The sequence below is a fragment of the Sminthopsis crassicaudata genome, chromosome 4 (assembly GCF_048593235.1).
Source record: "Sminthopsis crassicaudata isolate SCR6 chromosome 4, ASM4859323v1, whole genome shotgun sequence".
Taxonomy (NCBI): domain Eukaryota; kingdom Metazoa; phylum Chordata; class Mammalia; order Dasyuromorphia; family Dasyuridae; genus Sminthopsis; species Sminthopsis crassicaudata.
Genome location: NC_133620.1, coordinates 82,513,112 through 82,534,613, shown reverse-complemented (window position 1 = coordinate 82,534,613; position 21,502 = coordinate 82,513,112). Strand labels below are relative to the sequence as shown.

General features: G+C 32.5%; 1 long non-coding RNA gene across 1 annotated transcript in view; it reads left to right on the top strand.

Annotated features, from left to right (window-relative positions):
• The window catches only part of LOC141540570 (uncharacterized), a 63,977-nt gene that overhangs the window by 7,919 nt on the left and 34,556 nt on the right, over nt 1–21,502 (top strand). The window contains exon 2 of the long non-coding RNA XR_012481585.1: nt 12,994–13,105. This is a non-coding gene — a long non-coding RNA (uncharacterized LOC141540570). The remainder of the gene's footprint in view (nt 1–12,993; nt 13,106–21,502) is intronic.

Sequence of the window (21,502 nt, the reverse complement as noted above, 5' to 3'; positions counted from 1 at the left end):
AAGAACCAAAGAGAACATTACAACTATAGTACTTAATTCTTTGTTATTGATTAATCTAAATCAACCTTATCTTTTTTTTTTATTTTTAAGAAAAAGAAAACAGCAAAATTTAATGAGGAGTTATCTTCATGATTTATGGATTTGAATATAAATCCCCCACTTAAAAAAAAACACTTTTGATTAAAGTGTTTAAATAACTTTTCCAAAATCATATATAGATAGTTTGTAAAAAAAAAACCTAATCTAGAACTGAGGTCAGGTCTCCTGGTCTTGGGAACATTTCACAACAACAACTGTCTCGATATGGATAGCTTTCACAAAATGAAGGGGAAAAGAGAATATTGCTCTATGAAATTTTTATTCTCCCCTCAAAAAACCTTCCCAAGATTGTATGCCTTTATCAGGATTATCTAAAAAAAAAAGATTATCTAAATTTGTTCTGACAAAATGATTTGGAACTCAAACTATTCAAATTTAAATTGACAAATCCTAAAAATAGAAAAGTCACAAATATATGCATAATTGTCAGAATTCTAAAATTTAAAAAAAACAAAATTTTATAATAAATAAAATTAAGACTAATTTGTATATTTGTGTGTTATAGTAGAAAAATAAAATTGGGGTGAAGTCATGAGATTAGGTTTTTATTCTTATTCCAAAATTAATCAGTTCTCTGGCTAAAAGCAAGTAGTTTATCTTTCAGGGAATTAGTTTTATTTATTTATAAAGGGAGGAAATTGAGGAATAACTTGGCTTAGTGAGGGATGAGAAGAGATTCACCTGGGTTCAAATCTTTCATCAGATTTAAAAAAGGAGGTTAGACTAGACATTCTCTAAACTCTCTTTGGGCTATAGCTATGATCTCTGATTATATAACCTCTGCAATTCCTTCTAATTCTAATCCATAATTCTGTTAAAATTGTAAAAGGCACCAATTATAAAACATGGAATCTTAAAAGTGATGGATAAATTATGTCAAACGTGTTACTTATAAGTGGATGTTATATTGAGATTTAGTTTGAGGATGGAAGGTAAGTAACAGAATGGATAAAGTTCTGGACTTGAATGAGAAAGCTATTGCTTTTAATCCTGACCCAGATCAATATGAATTGTTTGAGCCTTGGAAACTCACAAATTCTCTCAGCATTAATTTGTTCTTCTCTAAAAAGGGAACAATAATATCACTTAATTCTTGGCTTGCTATCATGATTAAATGAAATAACATGTAAAGCACTGTGGAAAAACACACTCTCAACAAACTTAATTCGACTTTAAGTGCAATCAATGTGATGATACGCTTGTCCAATGAACAGTAACTGGGCATATTGCTAGAGTTAGTCAACAATTTATTAACTCTTTACTCTGCCAAGTATTGTGTTACACTAGAGATAATAAGAAAGTCAAAATCAAGTCCTGCCTTCAAGTAATTCACATTCTAATATATGGAAAAACAACAACAAAAACAACTAGGTAGTTACAGTGATACATATAATAATTTTATTAAGAAATTAATAAAATGTCATTCAATTGCTACAATAAGGACATTAAGGAACCCCAGAAAGTATCTTATCAAATGATTTCCTATCCAAATGAAAACTTGACTCCTAAGATGTATAGAACAGAAAATGAACTAATCTGTTAAATCTTATGAAAAAAGATAATCTGTCATTATGAGCAATATCATCTCATAAAGCAGAAAGAATACTGGAAAATATATCGAGTTTAAAAAAAAATTGGCCAAAGAGCCTACTAAACAAAATCATCTTATAGACATTTACTCTAAGAAAGATGGCTGTAAAAATGAAAAATTGCGAAAATTATTAAGACCTTTAAATACTAAGGATGGTAATATCATCCCATTTGAACCCTAACATCACAGTTCCTGGAACTGTTACAGAAGATAAAGAAATGGCATTAAAGGGAATAGAGATGATGACCAAGCATTCATAGAGGAGATCCTTGGTAGAGGTTTATATGTACTATAAAAGCAAGGACTTTAAGGCATCTTAAGGAAGGGAAGATCTCAAAAATATGGGAGAAAGAAATCTTTAATGTTATAAGTTTCAAAAAAACATGAAAAAGTAATCTATATAATTATTATCCCATTGAAACAAAGTTTTGTAGTCAGTTTTACCTCTATAGGGAACAAACTAATTTTCACAAACCATATTTAACGTATTGTAGAATTGCCTATTAAGTGTCAGACACTAGGTAAACCCTAGGAATACTAAAAAAAGAAAAAAAAAAGTCAAAGGATTGTCACTGACCTTAAGAACTTTACCATCTTATAGGAATGATAACATGCAACTAAATATAAAGCAAACTTTGTACAGAATAAATGGGAAGAATAAAAAGATGGAAAGCACTAGAATTAAAAGTATTTGGGAAAGACTTCCAGTAAAATATGGGATTATAGCTGGAACTAAAAGAAAGTCATGGAAATCAGTGGGCAGAGCATAGGAGAGGAGAACATTTCAAGCATGGGAGACAGTCAAGAAAAATGCTGGGATCTATGGAACCCTTAAATGGACAGTCTTTGGACTGAATAGGGAAGATGGGAAAGATAGAAGAAGGCAAGATTATAAAGGGTTCGAATGCCAAAAGAGCATTTTGTGTTTGATACTGGAGGCTAAAGCAAGCTACCTGAGCACTAAGAGTGACATGATTGGGCCTGGGCTTTAGGGAAATCAATAGTGGCTGAATGAAGAATGGGTTAAAGTGCTTAGAGACTTTAAGCGAAGCAGACACACCAGCAGAATACTGCTACAATCCAGGTTTGAGGTAATGTGGGCTTGTGGTACCAGTGTCAGAGTTAAAAAGATAGGGAAATGGAAACAATCACTTGGATATGGGTGGTGAAACAGTGAGGTGTCCAGAATGTCTCCTTTGTTGTGAACCTAAGGACTGGAAGGATAGTGACCAACCATATCATTAACATCTCATAATTGACTGAAAGTTGTATACAGTCTCACTCTATTTATTGTTTGTTGATTATGGAGTGAGGATCATTCTCCTCATTATCACTAAGTAAAACAGATGCTACCTTACAGCCTCTTTTATTCTTACAATCATGAATAGAAATTGTTCAACATATTTAACTAGTGTTTGTATATGGCAGAGGGGCATGAAATATGGCTATGCATAAGAACTAAAGATGAGTATTGCAGAAAGAACAATGGAAAAGTTCTTGATAAGTGTCTACTCTCTGCAAAACATGGCTAAGAACTCTAAAGGAGAACTAGAGTCAAGGATTTTATTCTTTTTTTTGAAATATATAAATAGCCTAGTCCCATGGTAAGAATGAAAGATGATAGGTGGTTGGCCAATACACACCTCTGATACCTTTGGGACATTGGGAGAGAGAAAATATTGGGTGGATTCCCATGGAGAACTTTTGGGAGGTCATAGGTAAGACTCATATGATATTGGCTGGCATGGATAGGCTGCCACTGGTAAAAATTCCTGAATGGATTAGATGCTAGATTCATTAGAGTATCTAAAGAGCAATGCTAATTTACTATACTAACTGATCCTATTACATTGACTTTGGTGTGAAACTAGAGGAGGAAAAACCCAACAAAATTTTCTCAGTGATATATGATTAAATTTTTTCTTCACTGACACAGATCATTTTTTCCCCGTAACATATATAATAAAGAGTTTCCTGTGCCATTTAGAAGTTAAAGTGAGTTGCTCAAAGTCATACTATTTGTATAGGAAACTTTTACTCCATGTCTTCTGGCCTCTAATGCATATCTATTTGTTATATTTTACTGCCTCACTAGTTCACATACAAGGTAGGGATGTATCTACTTTAAATAATAAAATCATATATCTTTTTTTTACTTCAAGATATTAATATCTCTAATATAATTAACACAAGTTGCAACCCATAGCTAGATAGCTGATGATCTTGGGAGAGTTGATGAACTAAGGAGGGATTGGAAAACTTTAATGAATAAAGAATACATTTGCATGATCTTATTAACATCTATATTAATTATTTCACAAAAATTAAGTCACAAAAATTAAGATTGTGACTTTACAAATTTTACACTTAATCAGAAAATAATATTTAAACAAAATAGATCATCTATTTTCCTACTAAATGGAGTTACAGATTTTTTTGTAGTAAATATTAAAAATGGGTTTTATATCCATAATTTTTTCCCTCAAATATATCCATAGCACATACATATAACATGCACACACATATGCATGCACATGGCAGAAAAGGTATATGTTAACATATGTGTATTTCTGCAAATTAAGACAACTCTGAGATACCACTACATACCTGTCAGATTGGCTAGAATGACAGGGAAAGATAATGCAGAATGTTGGAAGGAAGGTGGGAAAATGGGACACTGATACATTTGGTGGAATTGTGAATGCATCCAACCAGCCTGGAAAGCAATTTGGAACTATGCTCAAAAAGTTATCAAGCTGTGCATACCCTTTGACCCAGCAGTATTACTACTGGGCTTATATCCCAAAGAGATCTTAAAGAAGTTAAAGGGACCTGTATGTGCAAGAATGTTTGTGGCAGCCCTCTTTGTAGTGGCCAGAAACTGGAAACTACATGGATGCCCATCAATTGGAGAATGGATGAATAAATTGTGGTATATGAATATTATGGAATATTATTGTTCTGTAAGAAATGACCAGCAGGATGATTTCAGGAAGGCCTGGAGAGACTTACAAGAACTGATGCTGAGTGAAATGAGCAGGACCAGGAGATCGTTGCATACCTCAACAACAATACTATATGATAATCAGTTCTGATGGATGTGGCCATTTTCAACAATGAGATGAACCAAATCAGTTCCAATAGAGCAGTAATGAACTGAACCAGCAACACCCAGCGAAAGAACTCTGGGAGATGACTATTAACCGCTACATAGTATTCCCAATCCCTCTATTTTTGTCTGCCAGCATTTTGGATTTCATTTACAGGCTAATTGTACACTATTTCAAAGTCCAATTCTTTTTGTACAGCAAAACAACTGTCTGGACATGTATACATATATTGTATTTTATTTATACTTTAACATATTTAACATGTATTGGTCAATCTGCCATCTTGGGAGGGGAGAAGAGGAAAATGACAACAAAAGGTTTGGCAATTGTCAATGTTATAAAATTACCCATGCATATATCTGGTAAATAAAAACTATTTAAAAATGTGTATTTTCACACATACATTTGTTTGTATAAATACACACATGTATATCATATTGATAATTAAGTGTATAGGCACATTCCTTATCCATAAAAAATGATCATCATCATCTCATTTGTATGTCTCATATTATAATAGCCCTTATAGTTAACAAAAATGGTTCCTTTAGTCAATCCCATGAGCTAAGTAGTATAGTTATTATATTCATTTTATGGATAAGGAATCTTAGCAAACGGAAGTGAGCCTGAGTCATAGTTTCCCCACCACAGACTCCTTATTTGGTCCACTGTTCTGTCCAATTGATCTCTCTGCTATATTAATTTTTATTTATTTATTTGCAAAGCATATGCATGGGTAATTTTTCCAACAATGGCCCTTGAAAACCTTTTCTTTAAAATTTCCCTCTCCTCCCCACCCTCTACCCTAGCTGGCAGGTAGTACAATACATGTTAAGTATGTTAAAATACATGTTAAATCCAATATATGTATATATATTTATACCGTTATCTTGCTGCACAAGAAAAATCAGATCAAGAAGGAAGGAAAAGAAAAACTGAAAAAGAAAACAAGATGCAAACAAATAACAGAGAGGAAGAGTGCTATGTTGTGTTCCTCACTCTGTTCCCACAGTTCTCTCTGGGTGTAGGTGGTTCTCTTCATCACTGAACAAGTGGAACTGGTTTGAATCATCACATTGTTGAAGAGAGCCACGTCCATCAGATTTAATTGTCATATAGTCCTGCTGTTGCTGTGTATAATGATCTACTGTTTCTGCTCATTTCACTTCGCATCAGTTCATGTCTCTCCAATCTTCTCTGAAATCATCATGATGGTTGTTTCTTACAGAATAATAATATTCCATAAAATTCATAAAGCATAATTTATTAAGCTATTCTCTAATTGAGGGGCATCCACTCAGTTCCCAGTTTCTAGTCACTGAATGTGAATTCTACCAAACATTTAAAGAACAATTAACTCTAATACTATATAAGTTATTTGAAAAAAATAGGGAATGAAGGACTCCTAAAAGATTCCTTTTATAACACAGACATGGTATTGATAGCTAAAACAGGTAGGACTAAAACAGAGAAATAAAATTATAGACCAATCTCCCTAATGAATATTGATGCAAATATCTTAAATAAAATATTAGCTAAGAGATTGCAGAAAATTATCCCCAGGATAATACACTAGATTCAAGTAGTATTTATACCAGGAATGCAGGGCTGGTTCACTACTTGGAAAACTATTAGCATAATTGACTATATCAATAACCAAATTAACAAAAATCATATGTTTGTTTCAATAGATGCAGAAAAAGCATTTGATAAAACCCAACACACATTCCTATTAAAAACACTAGGCAGTATAGAAATAAATGGACTTTTCCTTAAAAGTCAGTACCATCTATTTAAAACTATCAATAAGCATCATATGGAATGGAGATAAACTCGAACTATTCGCAATAAGATCAGTAGTGAAACAAGGTTGCCCACTATCACCATTACTATTCAATATTGTATTAGAAACACTAGTCTTGGCAATAAGAGAAGAAAAAGACATTAAAGGAATTATAGTCGGTAATGAGGAAACCACTCTTTGCAGATGATATGATGGTATGCTTAGAGAACCCTAAAGAATCAACTAAAAAACTATTAGAAATAATCCACAACTTTAACAAAGTTGCAGGATAGAAAATAAATCCACATAAATCATCAGCCTTTTTATATATTACTAACAAAATCCAACAGCAAGAGATACAAAGAGAAATTCCATTTAAAATAGCTGTCAATAGTGTAAAATATTTGGGAATTCATCTTCCAAGAGAAAGTCAGGAACTATATGAGCAAAACTACAAAACACTTTTCACACAATAAAATAAGATCTAAGCAATTGGAAAAAATATCATGTTCCTGGATATGCTGAGCAGAAATAATAAATATGACAATACTCCCTAAACTAATCTATTTATTTAGTGTTATACCACTCAAACTCCCAAGAAACTATCTTACTGAACCAGAAAAAATAACAACAAAATTCATCTTGAAAAACAAAAGGTCCAGATCTAAAACTATATTATAAAGCAGCAGTCATCAAAACCATTTGCTACTGTCTAAGAAATAAAGATATCGATTAGTGGAATAGATTAGGTTCACAGGACAAAATAGTCAATGACTATAGCAATCTAGTATTTGATAAACCTAAACACCTTACCTTTTGGGATAAGAGTTCACTGTTTGACAAAAACTGCTGGAAAAATTGGAAATTAGTATGGCAGAAAGTAAGCACAGACCCATAGCTAATACCATATACCAAGATAAGGTCAAAATGGGTTCATGATCGAGATATAAAGAATGATATTATAAACAAATTAGAACATAGGATAGTTTACCTCTTAGATTTGTGGAGGAGGAAGGAATTTGTGCTATATTAATTGTTAAAGAAATAGCAATTTTATCCAATTTAAAATGTATAGTTTTAGGTTTGTTGGGTTTTTTTTTTCAAAGTTATCCTCTAAAATCATAAGTATTTCTATATATGTTGCTTTGAATGTGAGAGTTTTTGTGATATGGTGGATAGGAAGTATGCCTTAGAGAAGAAAAGTCTGGTTTCAAGTTTGACTTCTGGCATTGAGTATGTCATCCAGGGCGGGTCACCCAATTACTTAGTGCCTCAGGCAACTCTAAGACTAATAAATTGTACAACATGAACTGCTCTGCCCTCATATCCTGACTTTAGTAATATTTTTCTACTGTATAATAAGAATATAAAACTAGGAAATATAGGAAAACATCCATGTGATAGGACAGAAAGTTATATAGATTTGCTAAAGCTGTATTCACATTTAGAAAGATCTGTAAGGTCAAACTTTTATTGCTTTTGGCTAAAGGTCATTGGAAGACTTATGGAAGAAAGAAGGCAAGGATAGAAACTATAGGCTAACAGCAGAAAAATCTCCTTTCTGGTGAAGCTCTTATTAACAAGTTACATTTCACACTATTAAGATGTAGAAAATGTGATTTTGCATTAATTTTGCAATTAATTTTTGGGAAATATGTATTTAAATAAATTTTATAACCTAAATTATCTTTCTTTTGAAAATATTTATTCTATAGAAAATAATGATAAATTTTTATTCAAAATATTGGACTGTATGAGAATAATAGAAATTAAAATAGCATAATTTACAAAAATAATTAGGCATGTGTACCAAATTGGAGGATTGTATCTATAAGCATTTTCAAAATTGTGCTTTTCATACTTTACATCATCATCTATGTCCTACTGTTTGTAGAACTTAGATATTCCAGGAAAAACTATTTTCTATTTTTTTTTTGTTTTGTTTGCAAAAGAAAAGCCAAATTTCACCCATATTATCTATCTATGTAACCAATTCCAAAAGAAACCACTCACTAAAAGAAATTCTTACAAACATTATTTTTCTTAAAGATTTTATTTATTATAGATTATATCTAAAATTTGAATACCTGATGTGTGTTAAACTGACTTATTTTATACTTAGTAAATCTAAAGACCTTTTATTCAAAATGACCAATAATTTTACAAAATAGGCTAAACTTTACTACAAGAGAATTTTGCTAAAAAGAAGAGAAAAAGAGGATTCAAAAAAGAATTGCAATCACATGAACCTGGGGGGAAATTTCTGACAGTACAAATACAACAATCCATCAGGACTGATGTAATCTTGGCATGTCTGGGCATTTCTAGTTGAACTAACACAACGGGCCTTTGGAACCTGTCAAGATTATCTACTATGGAGGCCTTTTTGCCCCTTAGCACATTGGTGGGAATAGCCACCTTTGATTGGCAAGAATAAGCTTGTTGCCTTTTTAGCCACCCTCTTTCTGCTATATTCTTTCTGATATATCACTCAGCAATCTTGTGATAGGGAAAAACATTCTTTTTCTTGCTCTGTCTCTTTTTTCTGGAGATTCTCAGAAATGAATCAATTATTGAAGCAATACCCATAGGAGCAGAATTCAAGCTGTGGCATCCTGGAGGCTAAAATTGCAGTCAAGAGTATAGTCAGATAGCACAGCATGGAAGCCTTGAGAAGAGAGGGGCCTGGGGTTGATCCTGAAAAGGAATCTGAACTGGAAACTGAGCTTTACTGAAACTGAGATAAATTTTGAATCTAATTCCCTCTTTCCTTACCAGAAACAAATGAGGCAAGAGGGATGGGTTACATCCTCCCTGTGTTGAAGGAGTAAATTTGTATATTTATGATTATGCCTTCTGAAGTAAATATTTCTGTGTAAAAGTTGTTGTCACTAACATGACAAAATGGAATTGAGGTACAGGGGATCACTACCTACAATTAAGGGAATAATGTCAATGGTGGCTGGAGTCATTTGCAGAAATCCAAAATACTACTCAATTCCCTCATAAGTTACTGGGGAATGAGTGTACTGTGTATTAAAACCTACTGGCTTTGAGGAAGGGGGTGGAGCAGGGGAAGAGTTAAGTCTTCATTAGTACTTACAAATTGCTAAGATACACACATGGAATAAGATATAGAAATGCAAGAATCAGATTTGTTAACAACACTTTATGTCCAAGAAGCAGGGCCAAGATAGGGAAAATTACACGAGTTTTTGACTGAGGTCTTCTTGGCTTCCCTCACAATCACAACAAGATTAAGCTTCTGAACATATTTTGGAGTGACAAATATTTGAGTGTAACAAATTTCAGCAGAAGACATCTTGGAAGGACTTCAGCAAAGGGCTATTTGAATTTGGGGTAAGGAAGAACCCTGCATGAAATCTAAACAAAATTGAGCATGATTAGTAGAAAAACCTCAAAATTAAATGGATAAAGGTAGAAACAGTTAATGCATTTTTCAGATCATGATGAAATAAAAATTATATGTAATAAAGGGATGGGGAAAAATAGATCAAAAAATGGAAAGTAAACAATCCTATCCTAAAAAATGAGTGAAACAAACTATCATAGACACATCAATAATTTTATTGAAGAGAATGACTATGAGATAATATAGCAAAATTTATGGATGTAGCCAAAGCAGTTCTTAATCATATATATATATATATATATATATATATATATATATATATATATATATATATATATATATATATATATATATATATGCTTACTTGAATAAATAGAAAAAGAGAAAGTTGGGCAATTAGAAAAGAACAAATTAAAAATCCCAAATTAAACACCAAATTTGAAAATTTGAAACTATTCGGGGATATTAATAAAATTGAAAGTAAGAAAACTATTGAACTAATAAACAAAAGTAAAAATTGGTCTTATGAATAAAATCAAGAAAATAAACCTTTGATTTGTTTAGAAAAAGGAAATAATAAAATCAAATTGTCATTATCAAAAATGAAAAGGGTGAACTTACCACTGATAAAGAATAAATTAAAGGAGTAATTAGAAGCTATTTTGCCCAACTGTATGCCAACAAATCTGATAATCTAAGTGAAATGGATTAATACTTACAAAAATATAGATTGCCCAGATTAACAGAGGAAGAAATAAATTACTTAAATAGTCCCATATTAGAAAAAAAAGAAATAGAACAAGCTATAAACAAACCCCCTAAGATAAAATCTTCAGAGACAGATGGATTCATAAGTGAATTCTACCAAATATTTAAAGAACTATTCATTTCAATACTATGCAAACTATTTGGAAAAATAGGGAAAGAAGGAGTAATTTTATGACATATATATGGTATTGATATCTAAACCTGGTAGAGTCAAAATTGAGAAAGAAAATTGTAGATCATTTCTTTAATGAATATTGATGCAAAAATCTGAAATAAAATATTAGCAAATAAATTACAGCAATTTATCACCAGGATAATACTCCATGACCAAGTAGGATTTATACCAGGAATGCAAGGCTAGTTCAGATCAGGAAAATTATAACATAATTGACTGTATCAATAATCAAAGTAGCAAAAATCATATGAATAGACACAAAAAAGTATTTGACAAAATTTAACACCAATTATTAATAAAAACAATAGAGAACACAGGAATAAATGGAATTTTCCTTAAAATGATAAGTAACATCTATGTAAAACTATCAGCAACTGTCATATATAATGGGGATAATCTAGAACCATATACAATAAGATCAGGGATGAACCAAGGTTGTCCATATCACCATTACTATTAAATATTGTATTATAAAATATAAAAATATTAAAGGAATTAAAGTAGGTAATAAGGAAATCAAATTATCACTCTTTGCAGATGATATGATGGCATATTTAAAGAATCTTAGAGGATCAACTAAAAACTACTAGAAACACATAACAACTTTAGCAAAGTTGCAAGACACAAAATAAATCCACAGAAATCATCAGCATAGTTACCAACAAAAACCAGCAGCAAGAGATAGAAAGAGAAATTCTATTTGAAATAACTGTAAATAATATAAAGTATGTGGGTGTCTACCTGCCAAGGCAAAGTCAGGAACTGTATGAACAAAATAACAAAGCACTTTCCAAACAAAGTTAGATTTAAACAATTGGAAGAATAACACTTGTTCATAAATAGACTGATCTAAAATTATAAAGATGACAATTCCACCTAAATTAATGTACTTTTTTTAGTGCGGCTCCAATCAAACAATCAGGAAAGTTATTTTACAGAACTAGAAAAAATAATAACAAAGTGAAAAAAACAAATATTCTTGAAAAACAAAAGTGCAAGAATTTCAAGAGAATTAATGGAAAAAAAAATGGAAAGAAGGTGGCTTAACTGTAACAGACCCAAAACTATATCATGAAGCAGCAGTTCTCAAAACCATCTGATACTGGCTAAGAAATAGAGTAGCTGATCACTGGAAGAGGTTGTGATTCCCAAAACACAATAGTCAATGACTACATTAATCTAGTATTTGATAAAACAAATGACTTCAACTTTGAATAGAAGAATTCACTAATTGACAAAAAAAAATTCTGGGAAAAATGGAAAATAATATAACAGAAACTAGCCATTGACCAAACCTAACAGTCTATATTAAGTTTAAGGTGTAATGAGTTCTTAATTTAGACATGAAGAATGATATTATAAACAAATTAGGAGAACAAGAGATATTATATCTCTCAGAGTTGTGGGAAAGAAAGTAATTTATGGTCAAAGAAAACTAGAGAACATTATGAAATGCAAAATGGGCAAATTTTATTTTATTCAATTAAAAAGTTTCTATATAAACAAAACCAATATAGCTAAAAGTAGAAGGGACGCAGAAAACTGGGGGAAATTATTTTTATATCCAAGTTTTCTGATAAAGGCCTCTAAAATATATAGAGAATTGACTCAAATTTATAAGAATATAGTCAAAATATATGAACAGACAATTTTTTCAGACAAAGAAATTAAAGCCACTTCTAGTCATGAAAATGCTTTAAATTACTATTGAGAAATTCACATTAAGACAATTCTGGGGTACTAGTACTGAATAAGTATTGGGGTACAGATTGACTAAGATAATGGTAAAAAATATAATAGTGAATGTTAGAGGAGAGGTGGGAAAATAGACACTAATATATTGTTGGTTAAGTTGTGAACTGATCCAATTATTCTGGAGAGCAATTTGGAACTATGCCCAAGGGACACTGTCTCTATATTGGAGTCAAGATACAATGTGTCTGACTATATCTGATTAGACCAATATGGAGCATGGAGGGTTCTACCACATTTGAGGCACAAATAGTCTACATGAATATTTGTAATAGAAATAAGTATAAAATTTGCAGATCTCATATTTCTTTTGAGCTAATGAAATTCTGCTTGTCTTCATAGAGCACAGTACTTACTTTGATACATGCTGGGCTGTTTTTTGTATCTCCTATATCATGCAACTGATTCCAGAGTTCTTCAAAGAGATCCTTGAATCATATCTTCTGATGTCCACGTGAGTACTTGCCTTGTGGAAGATCTTTGGAAAATAATCATTTAATCAAACATAGTTTTTGCCACTCAAACAACCCATCCAAGTTGTGCTCTCTGCAGCAGAGTTGAAATGCTTGGCAGTTTAGGTGGGAAAAGGACCTCAGCGTCTGATATCTTACTCTGCTAGGTGATCTTCAGAAGCTTCCTAAGACAATTCAAATGGAAGAGATTCGGTTTCCTGGAATGGCGCTGGTATACTGTCTAGGTTTCATGAGCATGCCATAATGATGTCAGCACAAGGGCTCTCTGTAGATCTGCAGTTTGGTACCTAGTGTAATACTCTATCTCCCACACTTTTCTTCTGAATCTCCCAAATATTGAGCTAATTCTGGCAACATGTGCATTAACTTCATAATCTATGTGGACATCTCTATACTGCCAAGATAAGTAAGCTTATTGACAGTATTCAATTCTCCGTTGGCTGTAATCAATGGTTTTATGTATGAAGGGTGGTAATGATGGCTCATATTAGGTCATGATTAACACAAGCAGCAGATAAGCTGAGAATATATGTGTGTGTGTGTGTGTGTGTGTGTGTGTGTGTGTGTGTGTGTGTATGTTTAAAGGGACAGATCTGTATTGAAATGAGAAAGTACAATCTTGCTAACAATTGATCATCTGCAAAGACTGATAGTGTGGTTTCCTCATTACCTACTCTAATTCCTTTAATCTCTTTCTCAACTTTTATTGCCGAAGCTAGAATTTCTAATACAATATTGATTAGCAATAGTGATAATGGGCAACCTTGGGAAAATCTCCTTTCTTGTACCTTTCCCTTATTACTCTTTTCCTTTTCCCTTTTCCTCTCTTCCTTTTTGATGAGGTGAGAAAGAATTCTCTGTAACACAAATATGTCAATTATTTTCTCTTTGAGCCAATTCTGATGAGAGTATGATTCACACAATGTTCCTCTCCTTCTCTAAATTCCCTCAGATATTATAGGTTTTCTTTGCCTCTTCCTGGGATGTAGTTTCCCTCTTTTTATCTCCCCTTTTCCCTTTTTCTGACACCATCCCCTTTCCATTTCTACTTCCCTTTTTTATGTTACATCAGTAAAATAAAATTATACATGTGGACTTTCTGTATATCAACAACAGAAATACAGTTCTCAAGAGTTCCTTTAACTTTTTTTCTGCTTCTCTTGAGTCCTGTGGTTGGAGATCAAATTTTTTGTTTAAATCTGTTTTTTTTTTCCTTAGAAACAAATGCCTATGTGTGCCAAAATGTTTGTGGCAGCTCTTTTTGTAGTAGCTAGAAACTGAAAGATGAATGGATGTCCATCAATTGGAGAATGGTTGGGTAAATTATGGTATATGAAGGTTATGGAATATTATTGCTCTGTAAGAAATGACCAGCAGGATGAATACAGAGAGGCTTGGAGAGACTTGCATGAACTGATGCTGAGTGAAATGAGCAGAACCAGAAGATCACTATACACTTCAACAACAATACTATATGAGGACGTATTCTGATGGAAGTGGATATCTTCAACATAAAGAAGATCCAACTCACTTCCAGCTGATCAATGATGGACAAAAAACAACTACACCCAGAGAAGGAACAGAGGGAATTGAATGTAAAATATTAGCACTACTGTCTATCTACCCAGGTTACTTATACCTTCGGAATCCAATACTTAATGTGCAATAAGAAAATTGGATTTACACACATATATCTAGGTTATACTGTAACACATGTAAAATGTATGAGATTGCCTGTCATCTAGGGGAGGGAGTAGAGGGAGGGAGGGGAAAATCTGGAAAAATGAATACAAGGGATAATGTTATTAAAAATTACTTATGAATATATATTGTCAAAAATGTATAATTATAAAATTAATAATAATAAAAAAGAAATAAATGGAATTCATCTGTTTCATTAAATGTCCATCTTCTTCCATGGAAGAAAATGCTAAACTTAGCCAGGTAGTTTATTCTTGGTTATATTCCAAGTTCTTTTGCCTTTTGGAATATCAGATTCCAGGCCTTTCACTCCTTTAATGTGGAGGCAGCCAGATTTTGAGTGACCCTTATTGTGGCACCTCGGTATTTGAATTGTTTTTTCCTGGCTGCTTGCAATATTTTTTTTCCTTAGTCTGAAAGTTCTGAAGTTTGGTCACAATTTTCCCATGGCGTTTTTTTGTTTTGTTTTTGTTTTTTGTTTGTTTGTTTTGTTTTTTTATGGTCTTTTTTAGATGGTGTTCAATGAATTCTTTCAATGCTTATTTTACTTTTTGGTTCTATTAGCTCTGGGTAGTTCTCTTTGATGATTTCCTGTAAAATAGAATCTAAGCTCCTTTTTCATCAGGAAGTTCAATAATCCTCAAATTATCTCTCCCAGATCTATTTTCCAGGTCTGTCAATTTTCCAAGTAAATGTTTGATGTTTTTCTCCAGCTATTCATTTTTTTTTTTTTGGTTTTGCTTGAGTGATTCTTGGTGTTTCAATGAATCATTCATTTCTATTTGTTCAGTTCTGATTTTTAATGAGCTATTTTCTTCATTTGCTTTTTAAATTCTTTTTTGTATATGCCCAATTGAGTTTTTAAATGAGTTGTTTTGATCTATAGAATTTTTTTCCATTTCACTTTTTTTTTTTCTTTTCCTTTTTTTTTTTTTTTTTTAAGTGAGTTATTTTCTTTTTCCAACTCACAAATCCTACTTTCCTGGGAGTTCTTTACCTTTTCCAATTCACAAATTCTGTTTTCCTGTACTTCCTGGGAGTTTTTTACCTTTTCCAATTCACATTTCAGAAAGTTGTTACTCTCTTGCATAACTTCTCTTTCCTTTCCCCATTTTTCTTCTAGCTCTCTTTTAAGGTTTTTCATAGTCTTTTCTTGCAGAACCTTTTGTGTTGGGGACCAACAATTGTCTGCAGACAATCTCCTCGGGATTGAAAACTGCTCTCTTTCTGTATAGAAACTATCAATTGTCCTTTTGCTTTCTTTAATCATTTTTTAAAGCCTGTAGGGTCTTACTTCAGGGCCAGGAGATTACCAGCTTCCTCTGCAGAACAGGGATAGGTGTATGGACAGCCTGCCAATCAGCTACAAAGAATGGCCAGGTATGTGAGTGCTCTGGGCAGTAGTTCCCCAATGGAAGTGACTCAGGCCTGCACAGGCCGAGATGCTGAGGTGCCTGCGAAGAACCTTGCTGTGTGGATTAATGACTGCCCTGAAGCAAGAGGGTGAGCAGTGAAAGTGTCACTATCCCAAGCCAAAGCTGACTGTGGGCTGTAAATATTATCAGTTGCCCAGTGAATAGTCCTGCAAGGCACTGAAAGTGGCTCTGCCCAGAGGAAGCACCATTGTGCTGGGGAAGTTCTATTGCCCTAGGCTGAGCCCCCTACTGTGCAGATTAGAGGCTGCCTCAGGCTGCACCCCCCTGCTGTGTAAATTTGCAACTGCCCTGGCTGTGCTGCCGAATGCAGTTGCACAGTTGTGCTGGTCTATCCTGAGTCACTTCTGGTTTGGGATGGATACAGTCAGATCCTATTAGGTTCTGGAGTTTTTAGAGTACCCTGTATCTCTGGCTCTAATCTCTCTGCTGGTATACTGCTTTACAATCAGGGCAAAGCAGTCAGCCTATGGCAGAGTCGTTTCCACTACTTTTCTAGCCACAGAGGCTACCCCCATCCCTGGTCTGCTCAGGACGCCAGTCTTTCCTATCTCCCTGCCTGCCACTGGTCTGTCCCTGCCCCTCAGGACAAACCTGCTCTGGTGGTCCTCCAGATTATCTTTGGCTGGCAAATCATTGTACCTTTAATCTTCATGAATTTCACCAGTCAAGCGCTATTTTTGAGGCTGAATTTAAACATTGGTAATGAGGGCATGGGAGGAGCTTAGAAAGTCGCGTGTGCCTTCTCCTCCATCTTGGCTCCACTCTTTCCGGAATAAACTTTTAAAGTATCAGAATATATCTACTTGATGGTTGTTCTTTCTCTTTTTCACTTAGACTACTGCTTATATGTTTTGATAAATGGAATGATACTAAATTTTTCAGAAAAAGAAAATAAAATTTTAATTCAAGTCTATTAAATTCCCTATTTATTAAGGTCCTTCTATGAGCCAGGCACAATGCTAGATGTTCACGAAAGTGAAAGATTTTGCCTTCCAGAAACTGCTTACATTACTTTATTATATAAAAGTACTGAAACTGGGAGATTTTTTTGGCCTTTCTGTATAATACAGCATAGCAAACTAAATTACTTATGTGGTATTTTGACTTCCTTCAGAAAACCCATGCCTTGATATTGCTGAAGACTAGATATATTTCTCCCTTTAAAACTCCTCAACCAGTGTTTCCTAACTATTCCAAGGTATTTAAAGAGTAAAGCTCTGAAAATCAGTTTTCACAAAGTAGAAGGCAGTTCATTAGGGAATACCCAATTATGGATTGTAAGAAATAACAATAGTAACACCAATTAATTTTTACTAAATCTATTTCTATCATATACGAATTTCATCATCCTTTCAATAAATAATCTGATAAGCATAACTGCACAAGACTTGAAGACATAGAACATAGTTATAATATAAAACATTGACAGTGAACAATTAAAGTGTTGAATAATGGATCCATTTTCTCAGTCTGGCTTGAAGGCCCAGGAAATAAAACCTAATGCCTGTATCATCTTTAAATAGAAGCAACAATAAAATTCATTTCTAAATATAATAGGTGAATATTACGTTTCAAGATTATTCATTTAAAAACTATATAAAATGTATAAGCAAGTGTATACATTAAAAAAAAAAAAGATTAATCATTGTAGAAGTATTCTTATTCAACCTCAGGAAAAAGAAAAAAATAGTACAGGAAAAGAAGTGTACACCCTCATCTAAGAAACAAAAGGAGTTCCTCAGGCCACTTATTTTTAATGTACATATTATTCCTCTGTTCTCCTTTAAAATTCTTTATGAGTGGCAGGCACAATGAAGTAACTAGGGAAAATAATTAAGAGTCAAGATAATTGGGTTGAAATCTAAACTCCAAAATACTGTAATATCATGAAAATCACAGGATATTTCTAATTATAAATTTAAAATAATTAATTACAAACCTTATAGTTATTGTGAGCAAATGTTACAACAACTACTTCCAATTTGCTGGTAACAGCAAAATAATGGAGTGTCATCCAATTTGATAGAAACATGGAATTTTTTGTTCCTTGTGACCTCCATAGTAATGATGTAGGACTGGCAGGAACTCCTCTGAAATGTTGGCCATTTTGCTTCAGGCAATGTGACTGAGTTAGAGGTCCTACCAATATAGTATACAGCTAGTTGTGAACCTAATAAATAAATGGAGCCACATAGATTTACAGTATTGCAAGTTTACCTGTTCTCAAGATGTTTTTGACAGTTAATAGGGAAGGGCAATCATTGCAAGATATATTGCAACAAATTAAATATTGCAGCATTTTACCTGCTAGAGATCTTTCAATGCAGAGAGCTTTATACACAAAAGCAGTAAAGTCATTAATGTTCATGAAATGAATTAAAAATAGAAATATTTTTATTGTGAAATAGTTCTATTTCACAAAATAATTAGGAGTAAATCTTACTAATCATTGGTAAGAGTTTTACAATATATTTTTTTAAATAAATGATATTCTTAGGCCTGACTTAGAAAAGAAGGTATGACTAATCAAATCAGGATGATTATAAGAAATGAAATCATTAATAAGCCCAGGTTAGATGACATAGAAAAGAAAATTAGAGAAGTATTTTAATATTTCATGGAAAAGCTTAAGAATTTTGTCAATGAGAATCTGTACTTAACAAAAAATTCCTAAAGTTCTGACTAATAATGAAATGTATGGCAAGAATAATGCTAATGTATCACATGATTTTGAAATGAGATAAGGATACTTAGATTGGAATTGCAAAACTAAATACAAAGTTTTTTTTAGTTTGATAGGGCAATTCAGCTAATAGAAAATTATAATAAAGCAGATTAATTTTTAAAATTATATCTTCCATCATCATCATGACCAAACACATTCCTTCATGATATCTGACAATGTATAAAGCATTTCAACATATACTATAGTTGTTGCCATGGTATGTACTATAAAAATGGTGTAATTTTGTAGTAACATTCCTAAGACCAGGAATGAGTTATTTGCCATGGTATAACCATGTTGAGAAAACTATAGAACAAGGGCATTGGTCTTAGAGTTAGAGAACTTGGATTCAAATTAAACCTGTCATGCTCTTTACCTCTACAATACTGGCAAGCCCCTCATCCTCCATGGATCTTGGTTTCCTCATTTATAAGAAAATGGTATTATTTTAATATCCTTATTATATCTAGATCTATTGTCCTATGTCCAATGTATAACAATAGGTTATATGCTTATATAGCAATTTTGTACAGTAAAACATACCAACTATTATTTTATAAAAGACAATAAACATAAATTTAATAAATGTATATTACATATTAATAATGCCCTTAACAACTAAAAGCAAAAGTTAAAGTGTTACAATGTGTCAAAGTAGAGCAATAAGCAAAATTAATAATTTTATATTATTTTATGAATATGTAATATAAGACAAAGGTTTGAACTTTTAAAAATGTTTCAATAAGTATTTAAAAATATTGTTTCCTTTGCAATCTTTATTTCCTGCATTTAAAAACTATTCTGAGAATGGATCTGTCCATGGGATTAACCAGATTAGTCAAGGGGTCCATGACATTAAAATATTTAAGAACACTTGCTCTACAAGGTTGAGAGAAGCAAAGTGATTAGAGGCAAGGCGCATCCCAGAAGTGCGAGGCTGTAAAACTTTTCTAGGCATCTATATGATCAAAATAAAAGTAAATAAAAACTAGACCACCTATAAAGCAGGAAACTTGCTTACTATTAGTGTAATGATTGATAAGACATTTAAATGAAGACAAGTGACAAATTCCCACTTCTTCACAAACTTGAGAAGCAAGAGAGCAATACTTTTTGATTCAAATATTTATCAATGGCGCATCAATTACTTTCAAAGCACTCTCCCACCTTCCTCTTGGAAGGAAATGGTATCCTATCTTTTTTAAGGGTATATCTGTACATTCATTTTTACATATTTCCATGTATGTCATGTTGGGAAAGAAAAATCAGGACAAAAGGGAAAATTAAAAGGGAAAAAAAGACAGAAGAAAAAATAAAAGATGAAAATAGTATGCATTGATCTACATTCAGTCACCATAGTCCTCTCTCTGGATGTAGATGGTATTTTCCATCCAAAGTTTAATGGGATTTCCTTGGATCACTGTACTGTTGAGAAGAACCAAGTCTGTCATGGCTAACCATCACACATTCTTACTGTTGCTGTGTACAATGCATTCCTGTTTCTGCTTGTTTCACTCAGCATCAGTTTATGTCTCTCCAAGCCTTTATGATCAGCTTTTTCATAATATTTTATTGAAAAATAATATTCCATTACATTCAAATGCTACAACTTATTCAGACATTCCCCAATTGATGGGCATTTTCCATCTACTCATTTTCCAATTCTATGCTACCACGAAAAAGCTGCTGCAAATTTTTTTTTTTTGCATGTGTGGATCTTTTCCCCTATTTATGATCTCTTTGAATTCCATCTTTTTTATGAAAAGTATCACAGTTTTTTTTGTTTTGTTTTGTTTTGTTTTGTTTGTTTTTGTTTTGTTTTTGTTTTTGTTTTTTTAACAAAAGATGAGAACATCAGAGACTTATCCAAACATAGGCCATTATTCTTTTGCATACTATATTTAGACCTTACATTATTTTTTAAAATCCATTTAAAAGAAAACAAGACATGATCAGGTAATTAGAATTCATACACTAAAAGCTCATCATTCTTTACAGGCTAATAGACAATACATCTTCTTAATATAAATCACAAAATACCCATGAGAATTCCTTAAGCAGTATGTTATTGTTTTTTTTCAATTATCTGTCACGTAAGACTCTTAGTAACTTCATGTGGAGTTTTCTTGGCAGTGATACTGACATAGTTTGCTATTTCCTTCTCTAAATTCCACTTTAATCAGGGAGTAATAATAGGTGGCTGCTCAAAACCAATCTGACATTACCCTTATATATTTAAATTTAAGAATATCATTTAAAATAAATATCACCATGTCAAAACTGTCTCCAAATCAAAAGGAATTTAAAGTTTAAAAAACATAATAGAAGAAAATAAAATCATATTAATAGCATAGCATCTAGGTGGATTTTTAGTAGATAAATTGATGAACCTAGAGTTAGACATGATTTCCAACATCAGCCTCCAGCATTTGCTAGCTAAGTGACTCTGGAAAAATCTGTAAATTTCTGTTTGTATCACTTTTATTGCCCTATAAAATGGGGATAAAGATACCATC